The sequence below is a fragment of the Herpailurus yagouaroundi genome, unplaced genomic scaffold, assembly GCF_014898765.1.
Source record: "Herpailurus yagouaroundi ecotype Mexico unplaced genomic scaffold, PumYag 198, whole genome shotgun sequence".
In the NCBI taxonomy this organism is placed as follows: Eukaryota; Metazoa; Chordata; class Mammalia; order Carnivora; family Felidae; genus Herpailurus; species Herpailurus yagouaroundi.
The window spans coordinates 32,704,933-32,725,480 of NW_024412429.1; the positions used below are offsets into that span (position 1 = coordinate 32,704,933).

Genomic DNA, 20,548 nt, shown 5'->3' on the forward strand with positions numbered 1-20,548 from the left:
GTATGGTACTGGCACAAAAACAGACACATAGATCAATGGAACAGAATACAAAACCCAGAAATGGACCCACAGCTATATGGTCAACTAACCTTTGACAAAACAGGAATATCCAATGGAAGAATGACAGTCTCTTCAACAAGTGGTGGTGGGAAAACTAGATAGCAACATGCAGAAGAATGAAACTGGGCCATTTTCTTACACTATACACAAAAATAAGTTTAAAATGGATGAAAGACCTAAATGTGAGACAGGAAACCATCAAAATCCTAGAGGAGAACATAGGCAGCAACCTCTTTGACCTTGGCCATAACAACTTCTTACTAGACATGTCTCCAGAGACAAAGGGAAACAAAAGCAGACATGAACTACTGGGACTTCATCAAGATAAAAAGCCTCTGCAGAGTGAAGGAGACAATCAACAAAACTGAAAGGCAGCCTATGGAATGGGAGATGATATTTGCAAATGACATATCCGATAAAGGGTTTGTATCCAAAATCTATAAAGGACTTATCAAACTCAATAGCCAAAAACCAAATAATCCAATTAAGAAATGGGCAGAAGACATGAATAGACACTTTTCCAAAGAAGACATCCAGATGGCTAACAGGCACATAAAAAGATGCTCAATGCCACTTATCATCGGGGAAATGCAAATCAAAACCACCCTGATGAGATACCACCTCACACCTGTCAGAATGGCTAAACTTAACAACCCAAGAAACAACAATGTTGGCGAGGATGCAGAGAAAGGGGAACTCTCTTGCACTGTTGGTGGGAGTGCAAACTGGGGCAGCCACTCTGGAAAACAGTAGGATGTCCCTCAAGAAAGTAAAAATGGAACTACTTTACCATCCAGCAATTGCACTACTAAGTGTTTATCCAAAGGGTACAAAAATACAGATTTGAAGGGGTACATGCACCCTGATTTTTATAGCAGCATTATCAAGAATAACCAAACTATGGAAAGAACCCAAATGTCCATTGAGTGATGAATGAATAAAGAAGATGTGGTATATACATATGTAATGCAATATTACTCAGCTATCAAAAAGAAGGAAATCTTGCCATTTGCTGTAATGTGGATGCAGCTAGAGTGTATTATGCTAAGGGAAATAAGTCCATCAGGGAAACAAACCAAAAGAGACTCTTAGAATAGAGAACAAACTGAGGGTGGTTGGAGGGATGTGGGTGGGGGATGGGCTAAAGGGGGGATGGGCATTAAGGAAGGCGCTTGTCTTGTTGAGCACTGGGTGTTATATGTAAGTGATGAATCACTAAATTCTACTCCTGAAACCAATATCACACTACATGTTAACTAAGTAGATTTTTTTTTTAATTGGAGAAAAAAATAAAAAAATAAAATTTACCCTTTCCCCTCAGAAAACTAAAACAAACAAACAAAAAAACTAAAACAAAACAAACAAACAAACACAATTAAAACAAAAAACTCCAGGAGGTACCTCCAGTAGACACTGGGTGGAGGTTTGAGGCCCTAAAGCCACTTTAGTCAATTTTTGACAGATGTCAGGTGCCAACTGATTTTTTTATAAAATGTACGTTTAATGTAGTTGTTCACTCAGGTGAGGTTGGGTCCAGATTTATATATTTAAGGATGGCTTCTCCAAATGACCCTGAAATAGAGCTGGATTTTCATAAGCTCCTGGGGTAATTTGCTGAATTTTAGCAAAGTTTACAGGTTTTGAGAATCCTTTTTTTTCATTCCTACTATTAAACAAGTGATGTTTTCCTTCTCATGTTTTCCTTCTCATCCTACCCTCCTGGTGATTCCAATGTGGTTTGGTATTTGGGCCAGCCATTACCCTACTGTATAATGATCTTTATCTCTGGGTGCTAGCTCATCAGCAAATTCTTGAGCCCTTGCCCAGAAGGTTCTTTCCCTGAGGGGTGCAGCCATGAGTTAATGTGATATCTATCTATCTATCTATCTATCTACCTATCTATCTCAATCTTGCCAGGTCAAGTGAAACATAATAGAAACTTGTTGAAAACCCTCAATAAATTGAGAAGAGTTTTCAGAATATCATCCTAATTGTTTTGTATGAGTCAAGTCTTCCATGAAGAATGGGACGCGGGTTCTAATAGTGCCCATTTCTCCATTAACAACGTCCCTGAGGGGATATAGTCCAGATGTAGGAGAAGCTCCTGGAAGATGGGGGGATTCTGCTCCTGTTATGTCCAGCCAGGCTGGAAGCAGGAGAGTCCTTAGGGTTTGTAAGGAGGAGGGATAATAACAGAGCCAATGTCCTCCTTGTTTGAACCGGCCGGTGATTCCTCCAGTAGCCCAGGTTTGTTAGGAGGAGGGGGCCTATTTACACAATCATTATCCAATATGTCAAGAGTAAACCTTAAAAGAAAAAAAAAAAGAGGGAAATCTTATGTTCCTATAAAAGTGGATACGTTCGTTACCATAATTGCCTCCCCTCCCCTGGCTCCTGGGTTGCATCCCATTCAGAATAATGTCGAGGGTCCCTGGTGTTCAAGGCAACCAGAGGCATCCCTCAAAAGCTGTTTCGAACACCAGCTTGTTTACTGAAGTGATGTTGATGTCTCTTTTCTTCCCTATTTTTTTTTTTTCCGGGACACAATAGGTGCCAGTAGTTGAACCAAAGACAGGCTGCCATTTTAACCCATGGAGATGCTAAGAATTTTCAAGAGCAGAAGTACCTAATATTACAACTTAAGTACTCAGTAGGGGGCATTGATGAGGAATAATAAAGTGGAAATCCACCACGGTCTAAGCGACATTCCAACACATGTAGTCTTTAAAACTGACTTCCCCACCTAACACTCCCTGGTTGCAACGGTTTTAAATTCAGTTGCATACTGGTTTCAGCTGGCTCTAAGCAGAGGTCTTTTGGCCAGAAGTGACTAGACTAGAGATGTGGAGGGGATTGCAGTGACCAATGAGGAGGAAAACTGATATTGGAGTCTTAAGATTGGCAACCATCTTAGTGACTTAGGTGACTGTCCTGTGCCCAAGAAAGACAGCTTTGTATAAGAATAGGAATGAAGAGGGGCGCCTGGGTGGCGCAGTCGGCTAAGCGTCCGACTTCAGCCAGGTCACGATCTCGCGGTCCGGGAGTTCGAGCCCCACGTCAGGCTCTGGGCTGATGGCTCAGAGCCTGGAGCCTGTTTCCGATTCTGTGTCTCCCTCTCTCTCTGCCCCTCCCCCGTTCATGCTGTGTCTCTCTCTGTCCCAAAAATAAAAAAAACCAAAAAACAAACAAACAAACAAAAACGTTGAAAAAAAAATTAAAAAAAAAAAAAGAATAGGAATGAAGAGAGGGCATCAAGTACCTGGATAAATATCTGGTGTAAAAAGGTGCTTTCGTTAAAGCACAGGGACGGGACCTGTGGGTATTGAAAGAGGTGCACTGGGGTTGTGAGGCATGACTATACATTTTGGAGTTGGGGTGGTAGAGATAATGGAAGTCTCTAAAAGTATTTCTGGATGTTAAAGAAACCTTCTAGGATCCTGGAGTTCTGGCTATTGTCACGCTAAGGTTGCTTTTCGTCTCTAGCAAAGCATTAACATTAAGGCAGTTTGTGAGTTCCTTAAGGAATGTCACACTCTGCAGGTCTCAAGCATTTATCAGTGGGCTGCAGGTTGTAAGGAAATTTAACTTTATCTACATTTCTCTTGCCTTTGTGTTCCTCATCAGTCCCCTAGGCCCAATCTAATCAAAACCAAATAAAAAGACCTCACGGAAGGAGTCACCTTTTTAATCCAAATGGATCGCTTTGTAACCTTATGTAATCGAGTTTTAACTTCTGCAGAAGTGTTAATCCAGGTATAGCGGGAGAAATTGGTTACAGCAGACACCTCCTTGCTCAGCCAACAGATGATCAAGGGCTATCCTGTTATCAAGAACAACTTAAGCCAGAGGATCTAAGGATCTTTGTTGGGCAGTTATTGCTTTTGCAGTGGATTCTGTAACAATTTCAAGAATTAAAGAGGAGCTCCTGATCACAGCCTCATTTATATTTATCCCTTGCCAGAGAAGTCGGAACCTGCCAAAGGAGTGAGTCCCGAATCACGAGAGCCTCCCGGTAGGCCTTTTCTAACTTGATGATATAAATTCAGGGGAGTCAACCAACGAGATGTAGGGGGTCATTTGGATTTCAGCTTCCTAGCCTGAAATAAAAGGTTGTTGTTCTCAATTCCAGAGGTTACCCATCTCAGAAATGGCCTGGGAGATAAAGATGAGGGGGTTATTTTTCCCAGCCAATTCCAGAGTGAAGGAAGGGGAAGAAGTGAAGAGGAGTGAAGAAGGACAAGGGGTTTCATGTTCAATTAAAGGAGGAAGTCGATCTGGCATCTTGGGTGGGAACAGTCTACCTCAGCTACTTCTCTTCCCTGTCACTTTGATTCAGAGCTCTCCAGTGTCTCCAGGACCAGGGGTCAGATTGAGTCTTCTTCACCTGTGCAATATGTACTCAGGGCTCTACACCTTCCAGTTTTGTAGCCGTGTCAGTGGTCAGGAACACCTGGTAAGCTTCTTTCTAATGGGGCCGGAGGTCTTGCTCTGATGACATATTCAGAATACCCAATCACGGGGCTCTAAACTGGGACCAACGGGATCCTTTGAATTGGGACCCAGGAAGGCTTCTTTACCCTGTTGATGACAGGCTTGAGCATAAGGCATTAGAGACTTACAGTAGTAGTGGCCGTAATAGCATGAGACAGCAAGGAATCAGCAAAAGGTTATATATTGATAGAATTCAAGAAGTTTGCAAGGTTTTCATTAAGGTTCAGATGCTTCACCCAGTGAAGCGGGTGCCTTGATCACTGGAGCTTAAAGAAGGTATACTCAAAGTGGGAAACACAGTTTTTAGCAGCATCCCACCCCCATCCCATGAGAGCTTCGACTCATCTGGGAAACATGCATACAGTAACAAGGACATATTGGTAACCCCTACTAAGTGGCTATTGAATGAAGTCTAGCTGTAGGTAGGGGTTCAAAGAGTCTATAAGGAGATGGTTTGAGGACACTGCAGACAAAAATCAGTTTTTTTCAGGATTATGGGTCTGACACGTTAGACATTTTGGTAGACTGTTTTTGCAATTTTAGAGAGGCTTTCCCACTAATGCCTATGTATACTTTGAGTCATCTTAAATGCACTACAGTGGTTGAAGGAACACAAAAATAAAAAAACATGGAGTTTGTCCAGGACCTGGCAAAAACGAAGCAACCATCTTGGGTTTCTGATGGCCCCAACTATTCGTTTAATTTACAGCCATTGTCTACCCACCTCAATTTCTCTGATTCAGGGGCAGACTGTTGCCATGTTATACGGATATCAGGATGACAACAGCCTGGCAGTGAGAAACCATTTTTGCAGAAGCAGAATGGACCTCATCCAGATGTGCTATAATCATTATGGATTCTGCTGCTGCAACCTTGTCATGGAAGCCAACTTGATCACTTATTGAAAGTTCTTTCCAAATTCCTTTTTTTTTTTTTTAATATATAAACCTTCTATAATTTTCTTTCTTTAACTCAGATTTGTCCTAGGTTTTCCCTCTTTAAATAACCAGCCTCACTTTAGGACAAAATTACTTTATTTTCCCTCAACAAGAATGCATCTCTGTATCTCATAATTTTTTTTCACTGAAAACATCCATCTTATTTTCTTTGCATACAAAGCTTTTTCCCTTATCATTTCCGGTGGTCTAATACATTACATTCATTAGAATTTTTAAGTCTTAGAAACCTTCATTTCTAGTGAACATTAAGTAGTGATTGCAAACTGTCTGTCTTAGCACAATTGTTCAGATATGCACATTTATGAATATATTTCATAATTTTTAGAAGCATATGCCTTTTTAAATTTTCCAGTGGAGCATGAACAGATCAGGACATCTTTTAGTTTCTCTGTAACTAGAAGTCAAAAATACATAAACCTATGTTTAGTAATTAATGTTTTAGTATCTTGTTTTATTTGGAAGTGATCTAGATATTTAATGAATGTATGTATGTATGTATGTATGTATGTATGTATGTATGTATTCTCCATACCCAGCATGAAGCTCATTGCAGAGCTTGAACTCATGACCTTGAGATCAAGACCTGAGGTGAGATCAAGAGTCAGACACTTTTTGGACTGAGCTACCCAGGTGCCCCGATATTTAACAAATTTAACTGAACTCATCGTTTAACCTAACTCAGCAACTTTTTAAGGTTCTAGGTGACCAGTAAGATTTAGGAAAATTATTTAAAAGTTTAGCTTATTTTTTTTTAATTTTAGTTATGCTTATTCAATTTACTTGTTCTCAACAATTTATGCTTAGGTTACTCATAAAAACTTTGTGATACATCAAAGTCCGTCTTCCAAGTTATTTTTCTTTTTTGTTAATTATTTTATTTTATTTTTTATTCTTTTAGAGAGAGAGAGAGCACAATCGGGGAGAAGGGCAGAGGGAGAGTGAGAGAGATAATCTTAAGCAGGCTGCATCCTCAACATGGAGCCTGACACGGGGCTTGATTCCACGACCCTGGGATCATGACCTAAGCTGAAACCAAGAGTCTGATGCCTACCCAACTGAGCCACCCAGGCGCTCCTCCAAGCTATTTTTTTTTTTAATATTCTGTAATAGAGATAATATTGATTTATAGGACTTTAAGTAAACCCAGGCAGAATAAAAGTTTTAATTTTATTGCTGATAGCTCTGAAGACATGTTTATTTTAATCAAACCAGCAACCTTAAACCAGCTTTCATATCGAATATTTTCCTGGATCACATGAACTTGAAAAAAACACACTTGGGTTAATTTCTATCTTTTTCGGAGATTTAGAATGGGCAGTCCTTATTAGCACTGGTCTTCAAACCAACTAAATAGAGCTCTTTTGAAAATTAATTTTGCTACAAATATTTGTGGAGATTTTTAACATTTGTATTTGTTCCTAAATTAATCTTAAGAAAGCTGTGCTGGAGTCTGGGCACAAGAGCCCTTTTAGCAGTTACTTTTATTTATTTATTTATTTTTTGAGAGGGAGAGAGAGAGAATCCCAAGCAGGCCACACATTCCCACATTCTGTGAGACATACACATGTCATATTCTGACATGGGGCTCCAATTCACAAACCGTGAGGTCATGACCTGAGTCGAAATCAAGAGTTGGACGCTTAACCAACTGAGCCACCCAGGGACCCTGGCAGTTTATTTTAAAAAAGACTCTTTTTCTTTCTTTTTTTCCCCTTCAGTCTCAGGTAGTTTGGGGCTATATTTACATTGCAAAGACATGAGAAGATGTATAACTTTAAGGGGAAGAGAAAAAAAGGGAGTTCTCCCAAGAAGGACTTTGATTTTCTAAGGCCGATGATTTACAGGGTTTTTCAGATAAAGAATAGAAGTTTTGGGATTGGTAAAAGAATAGGTGAATTTGAATAGCCTGTAGACTGACTTTTGTTTTGTAAAAGATCTATAAGAATGTTGTTTTTAATTCCTCAAAGAACTGGGTTATAAATTAAATGACTTTATAGGTTAATCCGTCTATCCTACTACATTATCCTCTTTTTTTTTTTTTCTTTCCCTCTGGATACATAGCTTTGTTGTTTTTTTAATCCCAGTATAATTAGCATACAATGTTATATTTGTTCCATGTGTACAGTATAGTGATACAACAATTGTATACATTACTCAGTGCTCATTGTGATAAGTGTACTCTCAATCCCCTTTATCTATTTCACCCATCTCCCCACAGGTCTCCCCTCTGGTAACCATAAATTTGTTCTCCATATTTATGAGTCTTTTTTTTTTTGTCTCTCTTTTTTTCTTTGTTGGTTTGTTTTGTTTCTTAAATTCCACATGATGAAATGATATAACTATTTGTCTTCCTCTGACTGACTTATTTCAGTTAGCATTATACCCTGTAGATTCATCCATTTTGCTGCAAATGTCATTCTTTTCTTACGGCTGAGTTACATTTAGTGTGTGTGTGTGTGTGTGTGTGTGTGTGTGTGTGTCTCACTTCCTTATCGATTCATCAATCGATGGACACTTGGATTGCTTCCATAATTTGGCTATTGTAAGTAATGCTGCATGGGTACATAGTTTAAATTTTTTTTTTTAAATTTTTTTTCCAACGTTTATTTATTTTTGGGACAGAGAGAGACAGAGCATGAACGGGGGAGGGGCAGAGAGAGAGGGAGACACAGAATCGGAAACAGGCTCCAGGCTCTGATCCATCAGCCCAGAGCCTGACGCGGGGCTCAAACTCACGGACCGCGAGATCGTGACCTGGCTGAAGTCGGACGCTTAACCGACTGCACCACCCAGGCGCCCCAAGTTTTAATTTTAAATATTTCTGGCAGTATTGCATAACATCTCATGGGTGTCCAGCAGGCCCCCAAAGAGGGTGCAAAAGATCTATCTTTCTCAAATCCAGAGTCACTCCCACAGACAGCCAAAAGAAAGAAACAACTTGCATGTACCAGGCAGGCAGAAAGCCTAGCCTATTCACGCAAAAGGAGACAAGTAAGAAGGCGATTCCTATCCCTTGGAGAGAAAAGAACAATACACAATGGGTTTGCATTTGGAAATGAAGGGACAACAGTGAGATTTCATTTTCCTCTCTGGACTGGGCATCACAGACAGAGATTCAGAAGAACTGATTCTGGTAAGAATTTTCATCTTTCACTGGCCTTTGACAGTTTTTCCAGAATCCTGTCTACAGGCTCTGATATCCACCAGTTCCCTCTTAGCTGTTTAAGGGAAGAATGTAGCAGTTTACCAGAAAATTCCTCAGTTTCTTCAACTCTGGGAGGGGGCCCCATGGGGGCCTTTCTCTGAAGGTAGTTACAGGAGTGTCTGTAAAAGCATTAAATTGGCAGACTTTTGCTTTTAATTATGTAGTCTTTCCAGAGCGGGAGAACAATTTAGACAGAGGATTAGTAGAATGGAGTACTCAGAAGAGGACAGAGATGAGCCATGAGGGTTACATCAGTCTAATTGTCTTTTGCTGTAGGTATATCAGGGAGCACGAATTTCATTTTCCTCTCAAGGAATCTAGCCAGATTAGGAATCAAACTGACATGAGACAAATTAACGGGAGAAAATTGAATTTGATTTCGTATGTACTGGGAATCCACATGCACATGGAAATTCCAAAGACATCAGGCAAAATGAAGTATATCTGTCACTGTGAAGTAAAGAGAAGAGGGTGGGGCCTGGGACTTCAGAGGGAAGGAATGAAATTCACAGGGAGATAAGAAAGAGTAAATGGTTGGTAAACAAATGTTTGCTAGGCCTCTCAGGAAATGTGAGACAAACAGGACTTTGATGAAACAAGTCTTGCTAGGTTTCTTCCTGTCTGCCACACCTAGTTCATGTCAAAACATAGTTATCTAAGGTGATAGCTCACGTCCTGGAGCTGATCCTCTATCTAAATTCTTTTCAGGCAGTTGTGGAGGAGGTAAAGAGCTTTTCCTGAATTTGCTGGATTTTGATTACTTTCTTTTCATCAAATTTTTATTAAATTCTAGTTAGGTAACATATAGCGTAATGTTGGCTTCAGGAGTAGAATTGAGCGATTTATCGCTTGCATACAACATCCAGTGCTCATCCCAACAAGTGTCCTCCTTAATACCCATCCCCCATCTAGCCCATCCCACGGAACACCTCCCTTCCAGCAACCCTTAGTTTCTTCTCTATAGTTAAGAGTCTCTATGGTTTGCCTCCCCCTTTCTCTTTTTTTCCTCTTTTCCCTGTGTTTATCTGTCTTGTTTCTTAAATTCTACATATGAGTGAAATCCTATGGTATTTGTCTTTCTCTGGGTGACTTATTCCACTTAGCATAATACACTCTAGCTCCATCTATGTCATTGCAAATGGCAAGATTTCATTCTTTTTGATGGCTGAGTGATATTCCATTGTACCTATATACCACATCTTCTTTATCCATTCATCAGTCAATGGACAATTGGGATCTTTCCATAGTTTGGTTATTCTTGATAATGCTGTTATAAATATCAGGGTCATGTACCCCTTTGAATCTGTGTTTTGTATCCTTTGGATAAATATCTAATAGTGCAATTGCTGGATTGTAGGGTAGATCTATTTTTAGTTTCTCGAGGAACCTCCATACTGTTCTCCATACTGCACTGGTTTGCATTCCCACCAACAGTGTAAGAGGGTTCCCTTTATCCACATCCGTGCCAACACCTGTTGTTTCTTGTGGTGTTAATTTTAGCCATTTTGTGGCTAAAGATTTATCCACATCTTTCCTTGTGTCTGTTAGCCATCTGGATGTCTTCTTTGGAAAAGTGTCTATTCATGTCTTCTGTCCATTTCTTAATTGGATTATTTGGTTTTTGGATGTTGAGTTTGATAAGTCTTTTATAGATTTTAGATAATAACCCTTTATAAGATATGTCATTTGCAAATATCTTCTCCCATTCCTTAGGCTGCCTTTCAGTTTTGTTGATTGTCTCCTTCACTCTGCACAGGCTTTTTATCTTGATGAAGTCCCAGTAGTTCATGTCTGCTTTTGTTTCCCTTTGTCTCTGGAGACATGTCTAGTAAGAAGTAGCTATGGCCAAGGTCGAAGAAGTTGCTGCCTATGTTCTCCTCTAGGATTTTGATGGTTTCCTGTCTCACATTTAGTTCTTTCATCCATTTTGAATTTATCTTTTGTGTATGGTGTAAGAAAGTGGTCCAGGTTCATTCTTCTGCATATTGCTGTCTAGTTTTAATACCACGTGTTGAAGAGACTGCCTTTCTTCCATTGGATATTCTTCCTGCTTTGTCAAGGATTAATTGACCATACAGTTGTGGGTCAACAATATTTCTGGGCTTTGTATTCTGTTCCATTGATCTATGTGTCTGTTTTTGTGCCAGTACCATACTGTCTTGATGATTACAGCTTTGTCATACAGCTTGAAGTCCGGAATTGTGATGCTTCTGCTTTGCTTTGCTTTTTCAAACTTGCTTTTGCTCTTTGGGGTCTTTTGTGGTTCCATACAAATCTTAGGGCTTATTTTCCAGCCCGTAAAAAATTCTGGTGGTATTTTCATAGGTGTTACATTAAATATGTAGATTGCTTTGGCTAGTATAAACATTTTAACAATGTTTGTTCTTCTAATCCATAAGCATGGGAAGTTTTTCCATTTCTTTGTGACCTCTTCAATTTCTTTCATAAGTGTTCTATAGTTTTCAGAGTACAGATCTTTCACCACGTTGGTTAAGTTTTTCATAGGTATCTTATGGTTTTTGGTGTAATTGTAAATGGGATTGATTCCTTGATTTCTTTTTCTGCTCGTTCATTATTGGTGTGTAGCAATGCAACAGACTTTTTTCTTTCTTTTTTTGTTTTATTGTCAAGTTAGCTAACATACAGTGTGGCGTTGGCTTCAGGAGTAGATTCCCATGATTCATCACTTACATGCAACACTCAGTGCTCATCCCAACAAGTCCCCTCCTCAATGCCCATCACCCATTTTCCCTACTCCCAACTCCCAACCCCATCAACCCTCAGTTTGTTCTCTGTATTTAAGAGTCTTTTATGGTTTGCCTCGCTCTGTTTGTATCTTATTTTTCTTTCCCTTCCCCTATGGTCTTCTAATAAGTTTTTCAAATTTGATATATGAGTGAAATCATATGATATCTGTCTTTCTCTGACTGATTTATTTCACTTAGCATAATACCCTCCAGTTCCATCCACGTTGAATGCAACAGATTTCTGTGCATTGATTGTATGTTCTGAGACTTTGCTGAATTAATGTGTTAGTTCTAACAATTTTTTGGTGGAGTCTTTGATTTTTCTACATAGAATACCATGTCATTTGCAAATAGTGAAAGTTTGATTTCTTCCTTGCTGATTCGAATGCCTTTTATTTATTTTTGTTGTCTGATTGCTGAGGCTAAGACTTTATTTCTTTTTGTTGTCTGATTGCTGAGGCTAAGACTTGCAATACTTTGTTAAATATGGTAAGAGTGGGCATCCCTGTCTTGTTCCTGACTATAAAGGAAAACCTCTCAGTTTTTCCTCATTGAGAATGGTATTAGCTGTGGGTCTTTCATATATGGCCTTTATGATGTTGAAGTGTGTTCTATCTATCCCTATGTTGTTGAGGGTTTTTATCAAGAATCGATGCTGTATTTTGTCAAACATTCTTTCTACATCTATTGAGGGGATCCTATGGTACTCATCCTTTCTTTTATTAATGTGGTGTATCACGTTGATCAATTTGTGAATATTGAACCACCCCTGCTGCCCGGAAACCAATCCTACTTGATCGTGGTGAATAATAATTCTTTTAGTGTACTGCTGGATTTGATTTGCTGGTATCTTGTTGAGAATTTTTGCTGCCCATAATTCTCCTTTTTAGTGGGGTTTTTGGTTTTGGAATAAAGGTAATTTTGGCCTTGTAGATTGAGTTTGGAAGTTTTCCTTCCATTTCTATTCTTTTGAAACAGTTTGAGAAGAGTAGATATGAACTGTTCTTAAATATCTGGTAGAATTCTCCTGGTAAGCCATCTGGCCCTGGACTTTTGTTTGTTGCGAGATTTGTGATTACTGATTCACTTTCTTTGCTGGTAATGGATCTGTTGAAATTTTCTATTTCTTCCTGTTTCAGCTTTGGTAGTTTGTATGTTTCCTGGAATTTATCCATTTCTTCCAGATTGCCCAATTTGCTGGCATATAACTGTTCATAATATTTTTTTGTACTTGTTTGTATTTCTGTGGTGTTGGTTGTGATCTCTCCTCTTTAGTTTGTGATTTTGTTTTCTTGGTTTTTCCTCTTTTCTTTTTGATTAAGTCTGGCCAGGGGTTCATCAATTTTATTAATTCTTTCAAAGAACCAGCTTTTTGTTCCATTGATCTTTTCTACTGATTTTTTTGTTTGTTTCTATATAATTTATTTCTGCTCTATGTTTTATTATTTCCCTTCTTTTGCTGGCTTTAGGCTTTATGAGGTAAGCCTGGATTGCTATATACTTCTCTTTTATGACCTCCTTTGCTGCATCTGAAAGGTTCTGAACTGTCATATTTTCATTTTCATTTGCTTCTATGTATTTTTTGATTTTTTCTTTAATTTTCTGGTTAACCCATTCATTAATTAGTAAGATGTTCTTTAACCTCCATGTATTTGTGGTCTTTCCAAATTTTTTCTTGTGTTTGATTTCATGTTTCATAGCAATGTGGTCTGAATATATGCATGGTATTTTTTTTGTACTTGCTGAGGCCTGATTTGTGAATCTGTATGTGATCTATTCTGGAGAATGCTCCATGTTCACTCAAAAAGGATGTGTATTCTGCTGCTTTAGGGTGAAATGTTTTGAATATAATTATCAGTCCATCTGATTCAATGTGGTATTCAAAGCCATTGTTCCCTTGTTGATTTTCGTTTAAGATGATCTGTCCTTTGTTGTAAGTGGGGTGTTAAAGTCTCTTACTATTATTGTATCATTATCAATGAATTTCTTTATGTTTGTGATTAGGTGATTTATATATTTGGGTGTCACCACATTGGGGGCACATATATTTACAATTGTTAGATCTTGTTGGATAGACCCATTTATTATGGTATAGTGACTTTCTTTATCTCTTGCTACAGTTCTGTTTAAAATATAGTTTGTCTGATATAAGTATGGCATGGCTACTCCAGCTTTCTGTTGATGTCCATTAGCATGATAGGTGGTGCTGTATCCTCTCACTTTCAATTTGGATGTGTCTTTAGCTCAAAGTAATCTTCATGCCAAAATGGCCCTTCTTGGGACAGCCTCCCTTTTGCCCTACAGTCCCTTTGTCTGAAACTTCCCTGATGTTTCACACATTAATAAATTGAGTTGGTGGATGATTTCATATTTTCAAACCAGTCTCTTAGTCCTATCAATAGGTCAATTTAGTTAAACTCATTTCAGGAGGTCATGATAAAGGTATATTCTCAAAGTTTGGCCTTTGGTATAAACAACCAGATATTAAAAAAGAGACATTTTTATGGAAACAAAAGAAAACAATGGTTAAGGTTTGTATCAAATTATAAACCAATTTCCAAGTTTTGAGGGTAGCCAATCAAGAAGATTTTTATATGTCAGGCTATCTTTTTTTTTTTAATTTTTTTTTAATGTTTACTTATTTTTGAGAGAGGCAGAGACAGCGTGTGAGTGTGATCATGACCTGAGTTGAAGTCAGATGCTCAACCAACTGAGCCACCCAGGCTCCCGTCAGGCTATCTTTTTGAGCGGTCCACAGAGCAAGAGGCCTGAAGATTGTTTATACACAAGCTATTGTGGTGATTTCTCTAAAATTTATACCAAGTTGTTTATATTCAGTTTGTAGAGCTTCAGAAATAAAGGCAGTTTTAGTTTTTAAATGATTTCAAGTCAGAAAGGTGAGAGAAAAAAAATGTTAGTTTGGAGAGTCATAACCAGGCATTGGGGAACACTAGAAGAAATCAGAATCTGGTCCAGTTTATAAGAAGCAGTATTAAAATCCAATACAGTAAAACCTTGTGTTGCAAGTAACTTGCTCGTGAGTGTTCCGCAAGATAAGCAAATATTTCTAATACATTTTAACTTGATAAAAGAGCAATGTCTTACAATGTGAGTAGCACATGATGCTGAATGCCACATGATCATAAGTGAGCCAATGGTTCTTCTCTCTCTCTCTCTCTCTCTCTCTCTCACTGTGCGATTGTGGGTGATGGTCTCCCATGCTTGGATGCTCAGTCTCAGGCCACGGTGTTTGGCAGAAATCAGTGGTTTTTCAGAACATTAGAAAGTGCCCATAACTGGGGGCGCCTGGGTGGCGCAGTCGGTTAAGCGTCCGACTTCAGCCAGGTCACGATCTCGCGGTCCGTGAGTTCGAGCCCCGCGTCAGGCTCTGGGCTGATGGCTCAGAGCCTGGAGCCTGTTTCCGATTCTGTGTCTCCCTCTCTCTCTGCCCCTCCCCTGTTCATGCTCTGTCTCTCTCTGTCCCAAAAATAAATAAACGTTGAAGAAAAAAATTAAAAAAAAAAAAAAAGAAAGTGCCCATAACTGGCACTAGTGTGTTTTTTATCACTTCATAGCAACTATGGACAGTCCTCTACTTTTCCATACAAGAGTAAGCTTAGGAACGCTTTGCTTCATTCTAGGTCAGGCTGCTTGCAGATCTAGACCCTTTCCTCTGCTGCCTTATTGCCAGTTACATTAAATACAGTATATGACACTATACTGTAGTCAACATCCAGTGAAAGTGAAAGTCATCCTATACAATAACCCTCCTCTCTCTTGTCTCCCTCACACCAGTCACTAGGGTTTTCAAAGGTAAGTGCAGGTTAATTTGCTTATTTTTCTTTATATTTTGTATTTTCTTTATTATTTTGTATTATATTACAGAATTGTAATCATTTTTATATGAATATTTTTGGGTTGTGGAACAAATCATCTGAGTTTCCATTACTTCTTATGGGGAAATTCGCTTTGATATACTCACGCTTTGGATTACAAGCGTATTCCCTGAATGAATTATGCTCAGAAACCAAGATTTTACTGTACTTACAAAGATGTGTTGAGGAGGAAGAATTTCCTCTGCTATTCAAGGTCCTTCTAGCTGGACTAAGAATCAAATGGATATGAGACGAATGACAGGAGAAAATCAAATTTAGTTTCATACATACAGGGAATCCACACAGGCATGAAATTCCTAAAGATACAAAGGGAAGAAAGATCATCAGCAGGAAGCTGAGGACATGTTTGGAAAACAATGCTTGCCTATTGTGCTGATAGATTTATTAGGTAGAGAGAAATCTCTGTTAATACCTGTTTTCCTGATGCAGGCAGTGGAGGAGGAGGTAAAGAGTTTTCCTGAATCTGTTGGGTTCTTTTGCTTTTAACTCAAAATAATGTTCATGCCAAAGTGGCCCATCTTGGGGCAGCCTGCCCTTGGCCCTGGCAGGTAACTCATCTAAATTTAATTTTTCATTATCCTTTTGCAGTGGATCTTCCAATGAAACTATTTTGAAATTTGGAAACTTTTTGCAGGCGTCTGCTTGCCAATTAAAACAGGTATCCCATTCTGTTTACTTTGGGAACCCTTACTTTCAAGTGTACTCCTTAGATGGCCTTACCTAATTGAAACGTTCTGCATCATGGCCATCATAATTCTATGTTGTTTTTATTAAAGTTTTACCATTTCTGTAGATAATCACAGCCCCCAGCACTATAGTTTTTAGACATAAAATAAGCAGTGTTCCAGAAGGTGACATGCTTGACTCTTCTGATTTAAGAATCCCATTAGCTAAGTGTTTGTTCACAGGACACAAGACAAACAAACATGGGCACCTTAATGCACCAGGAGTAAACAAAAGTTGTCACTGTGGACTGGCCAAGGGAAGGCTGTGCCCACCACTAGCAATTCCCACTGTGGACTAAACCAGCAGAATTCATTATGGAGACTGCAGACTGGAACTGGGGAAAGGAATAAACCAGGAAACCCCAGTAAATGGGGACTTCAGTGTGGAAGTTAAGAAGAAATCCCAATGTGGAATTGCAGACTGATCAAAGGGCTTAGGACTGGCACTCCATTAAAGCTTCCTATCTGTCTAGACCGACCTGTTGGCCATGGACTGGAAAGCCAATTAGGTCAGGAGCTCGAATGCAAAAACAGCAGAGCTTAACTGAGAGGGACTTACCAATGGCCCTCATAAGAAGCAAGACAGTGAACTCAGAAGTGTTCACAGAGCATTATACCTGTGTTTCTCATTGCTCCCAAATATAGTCAGAATTGTGCTTCAGATCCTGACTTTCCCCCAAATTTGTTAAAACAAAACAAAACAATTCAGCCGAGTATATTTGAAGATCTAACTAGCTTTATTAAATGATTCATGAATCAGGCAGCATTCCATCTAGCAAATAGACGGGAGCTCCCTTGAGCTAAACAAGAGGCAGGTTTTGTAACTGAACCAACGTTAAGTTTGCTCCTTGGTGAATCAGAAATTGAACTGGGTTGAGTTGGCACACAAAAAAAAGATTTATTTGCAGCAAATAAGGACATTACAGGGAATGGCTTCCAATGCAGTGACTCTCCAAGCAAGGGTGAATGGATTCTCTTTATTTAGATTCAGGGTGAATACTTAGATTAGGAAGCCTCCCCTTTGTATGCAGAGGTAGTCATAAGGTCATGCACATGCCTTAGAGAAACATGCCTATACGTGCATTGTGTGTTATGTCAATGAGGTCTGTGCTCTTCCTTGGGCAGAGATTTTAGTATTATAATGAGGTAAAGGTAGTTTTTGGTCATTCTGGAGGTCACTCTATGGTCCTCCTGTGCAGGTGCAAGTCAGAAGTTAAGCTCAAACTGGTCTTGTTGGTCTGGGCTGGCTGGAGGTCTTGTCAGGGCAGTCACTATGGCCTGAGGAGTGCTTTTGGTTTTTATTTGTCTGAGTTAGGAGATAAGCTGGAAAGAAGAGCTTACGGAAAAATGTGGGACAAAGGTTGGTGAGTACAAGCAGGTGGGGAGTGAGGGTCAGGTCTTGGGGGTCTTGCAGGTAACAGTTTTTGAAGGGAGAGAGAAAGCATAAAAAAAAAAAAGAAAGAAAAAAGGAATTTATTACCAAGGAATGCATTGTTTAGGCAAGGTTGTCTTCCTAAGGGTAGTGGTAGGGGCCTATCAGTAAATTTTCTAGAATTGACCAGGAAATTCCGTGTTGGCTGGTGAATGGTTACATCCTTGGGGTGTTGCAATTATATACAGGTTAGGTGTTAAGTCTTGGTTTACTGACTTGGGGCCCTAAGTGATGCCATTTTGGGGCCTGTGGCTTTCTTTTTAACATTAGTTTCATTAAAAAGGATACATGGAAAGGATGCACAGGGCAAGGTATGGGGAAGGGGCACAGAGTTTCCATGCCCTCTCTGAGCGTGCTGCTCTCCCCATACTTCCATGTGCTCGCCAACCCCAAAGCTCTCCAAACCCCTTCATTACATAGGCACCCATGATTAAATCATGGTTCTCTTGCATTGACCTCCCTTGGATCATCCGGAACAACTGGATTAGCTGCAACAACTGAACAGATAACCAATGAGGGAAGTAAATTATCCAAAGTTCTATCGAAAGCTGGTGGCAGTCCTGGGGTGATCCCTTAAATGGCACATTTGTTAGGTCTTTTGTGTACCAGGTATTGTGCTGGGTATTGCGTACATAGAGAAATGCAACAGGCAGTACCCACCCCATTCGGTCTTTGTTCTCCTCTCCTTTCTCCTGTTTCTGGTTCTTTCCACTTGGGCTGGGCAAGATGTGTTGCTGAGTTCCTTTTGGGGTTGGCTACCTGGGTTGCTGTCAGTGAAACCCCAGATGCTGGAGGTCTTATTCCAACACCAGGCAGTGGGATGTTACATATTCCCTCTCAGCGGGTAATCATCTCTATCCTTGCAGGTTTGGTTGGATGTCTGGTGGTATTAATCAAGATTTCTCTCTACTTTCTCTAAAAGTTTTGTTGCGATTGGGGAGGAAAGTGGCGCCTGGGTGGCTCAGTCAGTTAAGCGTCCAACTCTTGATGTGGACTCAAGTCATGATCTAACGATTTGTGAGTTCAAGCCCCTGGTCCCTACGGAGTCTGCTCAGGATTTTCTGTCCCTCCCCTGCTCATGCTCATTCTCTCCTCTCTCTCTCTCTGTCTCTCTCAAAATAAATAAATAAACTTAGGGGCGCCTGGGTGGCTCAGTCAGTTGAGTGGCCGACTTCAGCTCAAGTCATCATCTCACAGCCTGTAAGTTTGAGCCTCGCATCAGGCTCTGTGCTGACAGCTCAGAGCCTGGATCCTGCTTCAGATCTGTGTCTCCCTCTCTCTCTGCCCCTAACCCACTCACATTCTGTCTCTGTCTCTCTCAAAAGTAAATAAAAATTAAAAAAAAATTTTTTTTTAATAAATCAACTTAAAAAAATAAGTTTTGTTCAGGCCAAGGGCAGGCCACTCCAAAGTGTGCCACTTTGGCATATTATTTTAAATAAAAATTGCTTAAGAAACAGCCAATGCAAAAATAACAGTCTGACTCCTCCTTGTCGTGAGAAAACAAGACGGCAAATCTCTTGTGAAAAAGGTAGTCTCTCTGTGCCTGGAGGTAAATAGATTCTTATCACCAGAGACAGGACATTTAGAACCAAAAAGGCTGTTACTTTTTATTTAATTTACTACCGTAGTCCCTAAATTCTGTTTAGAATTCCTTACTCATTGAAGTTTCCAAAGTTATGTTTTCTTTGTCCTGTCAATTCCTCACCACAGATTTACTGCCCCTTTGTCTAAAAAGTTGAGAAACTGTCTGCCTTGGTAATTTCTTTAGGACTCAATTTCATTATTGGGACTCTGTATGCACGTATTAAAGCTTTGGCTCCCCCCCCACCCCGCTCCCCGTTAATCTGTCTCATGTTCATTTAATTCTTAGACCAGCTGGAAATCTTTGAAAGCAGAGGAGGTTGTTCCTCCCCTATGGTTGGCGTGGCCAGCTGGATCAACTTCCGCTGGATATTTGCTCCGAAGATTCTGCAGCTTTGAGGTCTTGGGAGATCTGACGTACAGCGGGCAGAAGGTAAGGTTTCTTACCTTGGAATCTGTGAGGTCTGGTGGAGTGAGAATGAGAGTGATGACAGCCTTTCTCTCTCTCTCTCTCTCTGTCTCTCTCTCTCTTTCTCTCTCTCAGATTAGATTAGTAAGAGAAAATATTTGTCGAACTAGTTTCTTTGGCTTAGTGACTCTCGGTAAAAATTTGGTAGAGTACTGTTTGGTTAGTGATCCCTTTCCTCCCAGAGGTGGTCTTTTTTCCCCCCCTTGGTCTGTGTCTTTTGTGTTATTTTTCTTAAAAGGGATTATCGTAGAGAAGAACTCAAGCATAGACCCTACCAGCCTGCTGTGCAAGCTGATCCCACTGAGTGATGAGTTCACAGTTTCTCATCAGACAGTGTCAGTTCGGACGTACTTTGCTGTGAATCCCCTGTGTAATCACCGGATGAGGGTTTTCCTTTCATATTGTTCTATGTGCTAAGAGCTTGGCTTTGTGACCAGTGAGAACATTCTCTCTGGCATTCGGAGGGTGCATTTACTGGGGTGCACTTCAGTGGCCAGTTGAATACAGTGGGGATCTGAGACACCCGCTGACGAGGAGCACTCTCTTTCTCCAGCTGTGCCAGCTCTCAGGGGAATTTGTCATGAGAAAATGTCTTATGTCTAGACCATAAGGACCTTTGTCCTCTCAACTTTCATTGCTTGTTAAGTGCTAGAAAAATCCTATTCTGGCAGCACCTGCCTGCTGACACACATTAGTGGGTCAGGAAGCTTTGCACCTTTGTGGGAGGCTGGAGACACAGGGTATACCACGCCATTCTTCCCTACTGTCCCCCAAGGCCTTTGCTTTCTTAGGCTATTCTTGAGAGTAGACTTTTGGATCATGGGAACTTCATCAACTATGCCCTCTCTAGGGATGCCTTTTGTATCTTTGGTTAAGCCATGAAAAGACTTACTGGTTTGAGTCACTATTAATAGTAAGATCTTACTCATCAATGACCAGAAGATGAATCTTTTAAATTAGCTAAATTAAAAAAAAAATCT

The 20,548-nt window shown here is 39.9% G+C and overlaps 1 protein-coding gene across 5 annotated transcripts in view; it reads left to right on the forward strand.

Moving 5' to 3' along the window:
• The window catches only part of VNN1 (vanin 1), a 75,572-nt gene that overhangs the window by 9,827 nt on the left and 45,197 nt on the right, over positions 1–20,548 (forward strand). For 2 of the 5 annotated variants that reach the window (XR_005782718.1, XM_040449163.1), the window contains exon 2: positions 19,389–19,532. The gene's annotated coding sequence lies outside the window, so the exon portion shown is untranslated. Of the gene's footprint in view, positions 1–8,445; positions 8,644–12,918; positions 12,942–19,091; positions 19,274–19,388; positions 19,533–20,548 lie in introns of those variants that run through there. The other 3 variants (XM_040449164.1, XM_040449166.1, XM_040449165.1) reach the window with 3 other exon arrangements.